The sequence below is a fragment of the Elephantulus edwardii genome, unplaced genomic scaffold (assembly GCF_000299155.1).
Source record: "Elephantulus edwardii isolate Elephantulus edwardi_28Jun2011 unplaced genomic scaffold, EleEdw1.0 scaffold00381, whole genome shotgun sequence".
NCBI classification, from domain to species: Eukaryota; Metazoa; Chordata; class Mammalia; order Macroscelidea; family Macroscelididae; genus Elephantulus; species Elephantulus edwardii.
The window spans coordinates 448,799-453,482 of record NW_006400131.1 but is presented as its reverse complement, the minus strand read 5'-3'; positions in this window follow the sequence as shown (position 1 = coordinate 453,482).

The following is a 4,684-nucleotide window of genomic DNA, read 5'->3' as shown; positions in this document are numbered from 1 at the left end:
GTATTGTAGTTTTCAATACGGATTGAAGCTTAACATCAAGAAAACAAAGATTTTCACATTGGACCCATTGGCAGCTTCATGGTGGACAGAGAAGAGATTGAGATTATTGATAACTTCAGCTTGTTTAGTTCCACAGTCTACATTCTTGGCACCAGTAGTCAGGAAATCAAAAAACGAATTGCATTAGGAAAGTCTGCTTTCAGGGACCTCTTTAGAGTATTGAAGAATAACAATATCAGTATGGAGACTAAGGTCAACCTGATCCAGGTCATGGTCTTCACAATTACTTGCTATGAATCTGAGAGATGGACAATAAAGATGATAGAAGAAGGAGCAATGTCTTTGCATTGTGGTGATGGAAAAAAGTGTTAAACATACTGTGGACAGCCAGGAGAACACAGGTCTCTCCTGGAAAAAGTGAAACCAAGCTTACCCTGTTTCACATACTTTGGGAATGTGACCGGGATGGACCAGCCCTTGAAGAGAGACATCATGCTTGGAAGGGTAGAGGTGTTACTGAATGCAAGGGGTTCTTTCTGTAGTCAGTCGCCAATTAGACAAGTGGATTGAAATAACCATAAATGCACTTTATTACGCAGATCTGGGAGACGGCGAGTCACCTCTAAGACTGCCTCCACATCTGGGAGTGGTCATGGCCTTATATACTAGGGTGAAGCTCTAGCTCATTTAACAATGCACTTTTGTTAGTAAAAAACAGTAATTTTTATATCTGAAAAGGACAGTTCCCATTTAAGTATCAATAATTCAGGACGGCTCTAGTTCTCTTCCTGATAAACAGGCAGATTAAGATATAATTTACATATGACTGGAGAACCAGCTTCACCAGCATCTAGGATAGATGAATTTCCTCTTCTGGTAAACAGACAGATCAAACTATATGACTGAAGACAGGAAACAGAATTCGGAGGCTAAGCAATTAGTTTTGCAGGCTGAAGAAAAATAACTATAGTTTTGTAACCAATACCTATATAAAGAATTCTAAACTTATTAATACCACCCTATAATTGATACCTATATAGGTAATTCTGAACTTATTAATACTACCCTATAATTGATTCTTACATATAGAATTTTGAACTTATTAATACCACCCCATCATTGAGACTGGGTGAGAGGAAAGCCCAGGATGAGATGCATTTACTCAGTGACTGGAGGAAGGAGGAATGGGATGATTGGTCAAAGACGATGAGATTTGACTCAGGTTAGAGCAGGTTTCAGAGTTATTGTACATAGGGTCAGTATGAGTGGCAAGCAACTCTATGGCACATAACAACAATATGTGCTAATGAAGGAAGAGATTTGAAATAAACTTATATATGTACACTCATCTCATGTTCATTGCAGAATTGTTTACAATACCAAAGAGATGGAGACAAACCAAGTGTCTGTCAACAGATGAATAAATAAAGAAAATATAGTACACTCATGCAATGGAGTAATATACAATACCGAAAAACAATAAAGAATTAAAACACTGCATGACACAGAAGCATACAGAGAACATTATGATGGTATAGGATGGTATAAATAATTTCAAGATTCTTCAAACACACATGGTATATTTGTAAAACTGACATCAGTTGCCTTCAGCCTGCAGAATTTGTTGCTTTGCCCTAGAATCCTAATTATTTTTTTTTTATTCATGGTGTTATAGCCAAACTGTGACTCTGGAATGACCAAGCAGCATTCTCAGAGAACCTGAAAGAAGGAAAATGTGTTAGTCAATGACCCAGAGGAACTCTTGCTCCAAAGATACATAAAGGCAGGTGAGCATCGGATTTTTTTTAATACTGAGTCTGCACTATGACATAAAAAAAAAGGATGGGCTTCCTTGTGCTTGGAGGAATGAGGGCTGTGGGAATAGGCAGTTTTAAATGATGAAGTTATGGGGTAGAGACAGTATACCAGGTTTCTTTTTCTGGGAGCTAAATTTCCTTACTGAATTTCCCTTTCAATTAAAAGTACTTTAAACTGACTGTTAACAAGGAAAGGAAAAGCATTTTCTTTGAAACTGTTTTTCTCTGTCATATGTAAAATATATCTTAAACTGTCTATTTATCAAGAGAGGAAATACCTCTTTCTTGGATTAGCATTTACTCTTGAAAAGGTTATCTTCTTAGTCATATGTAAACTATATCACAAATTATCTGTTTACTAGTACCTATACTAGTACCTGATCTTTTTTAATATAAAAATCCTGTAACTTTGAACTAGATTAACACCTAACCCAAGTGTAAAAGCCAATGATGACTCTTAGAAGGAGAGGTAATTTATGAAAAGATTCTCTCTGCTCTTCCAGATCTGCAATAAAGTGCTTTGGATATTGCAATTGTGTCTCTTATTGGGAATTAACTATGGGAAGAACCCCTTGTGTTCAGTAAAACTAAGTGAAATAAGTCATTACAAAAGGACCCCTATAGTAAAAGATCACTATTCTCAAATCTAATAAAAAGTTTCTACACAGACAGAATAATTTGGGGTGGTTTTCTAAAATGGAAAGGGAGAGAGAGGGGAGTAAAAACCAAATGAATAGATAATGGTGACAAGAAAGACAATACGCAACAAGGTGCTAATTAGACATTGTCATTAAATCCATTAATCAATTGTGATTAATATTATAAAACAAAATGTGTATGAATGACTAAATAAAAAATTAAGGTGATCTGTGAGAAAAACAATCACAGATAGGTATGATGAAAAAACTCCAGAATCATGAAGGTGATAACTTGGTCAGCAACTTTTTGAATAAAGAGAAGATGAAGAGAATGGAATAAATAGATTTTTTAAAAATAGGTGAAGGAAAGAAGAAACTCTCAAATTCCCTATAGTTTCAATATTTAAACAAAATTCAGTATTTCTTTAATACATCAACTGCTCCAAGGGAGAAAAATAGATAATTTGCTTCCTTATGAAGAACTGCTTCTTAAAAACCAGTAGAAAAGTGAACTATGCCTTGATTCCAACTCAATGTGCTCAACAACATACCATAAACAAGAGCAGAAAATGTGGTCTCTTGTTTTTATTTCTACTTGCAATAATAATTTCTTTGCAGTTCCTGTGCTGAATTATGTTCTGGAATGCAGGGTTTAGTGATTGCTTGCTAAAAGATGGCCTGATAAGATATGTAGACACTTTATCAACCACTTGATCTCTGCTCTTCATGTCAATGAGAGGATGTAGAAGGCTGTTAACTTCATTTGGGGAATACAACCAGGGTGGGAATGAAAGCAAATATTTAATGAGAAGTAAAGATATTTGTTTTTTGCCATTCTAATGGTGCTGTTAAAGTTTCTGAAGGCCACTTACTTAGTACAATTCTGAGAAAAATGCTTTAGAACAGCAGCCTGGGAGTTCCAATCATAAGGATAAGCCCAGGATAAACTTCAAGGAATATTGACTCTATCATATGACTTATTGGTGATCAATAAGATATAAGCAATTTACACTGGCCACTATAATAACCTTAATTTTTTTTTTACACTTTGACAGTGTTTTGTTCTTTTAAATATACATATATAAGGTTGTTTTTAAAAAAAAAAACCAAACCAAACCAAACAGTGCTATCACTGTCAAAGTGTAAAATAAATAAATAAAATTAAGGCTAATGCTAAACCTATAATTGGACCAGGAGGCAGTCATCAGAACAGAGCAAGGAAACACTGCATGTTTCAAAATTGGGAAGGGTGTTCGCCAGGGGTGTGTCCTATCTCCATACATTTTCAACCTATATGCAGAACAGATTATCCCGGAGGGCTGGGCTCTGTGAGAAGTGTGGCATCAGGATTGGGGGCAGATTCATCAACAATCTGTGTTATGCAGATGACACATTCTGATTGCTGAAACTGAGGAGGACTGAAAGCACTTGCTGCAGAAGGTCAAGGTCTAAAGCCTTCAATATGGATTGGGGCTCAATATCAAGAAAACAAAGATTCTCACTCCTGGGCCAACTGGCAGCATCAGAATGGATGGTGAAGAGATTGAGATTGTTAACATCGTTAGTTTGCTTGGCTTCACAGGCAACAGTCTTGGCACCAACAGAAAAGAAAATAAAAGACATATTGCGATTGGAAAGTCTGCTGTTAGGGGCCTCTCCAGAGTAATGAAGAACAACGACATTACTCTGGAGACTAAGATGTGCCTGATACAGGCCATGGTCTTTGCAATCACTTGTTATGCATCAGAGAGCTGGATAATAACTAGGGAGGATAGAAGGAGAATTGACACCTTTGAGCTGTGGTGCTGGAGAAGAGTATTGAATATACCATGGATTGCTAAGAAAATTAACAGGTTCACCCTGGATAGGGTTAAATCAGGCTGCTTCATGGAGGCAAGGTTTCTGAAGCTTCGTCTATCATACTTTGAACATGTTGCAAGGAGGGACCAGTCCTTGGAGGAGGATATCATGCTTGGGAGGGTGGAGGGACAGACAGCACAGGAGAGGAAGACCCTCTATGAGGTGGATTCATTCAGTGACTGAAGTAATGGTGTAAGTATGTCATAGACAGTGAGACTGGCACTGGACAGAGCAGGGTTCAGGGCTGTTGTACATAGGGGTAGCTATGAGTCCCAGCCGACTCGATGGCACATAACAACAACAACCACCTCTCTCTCTCATCTGTCTGCTGTTAGGGACCTCTCCAAAGTACTGAAGAGCAATGGTGTC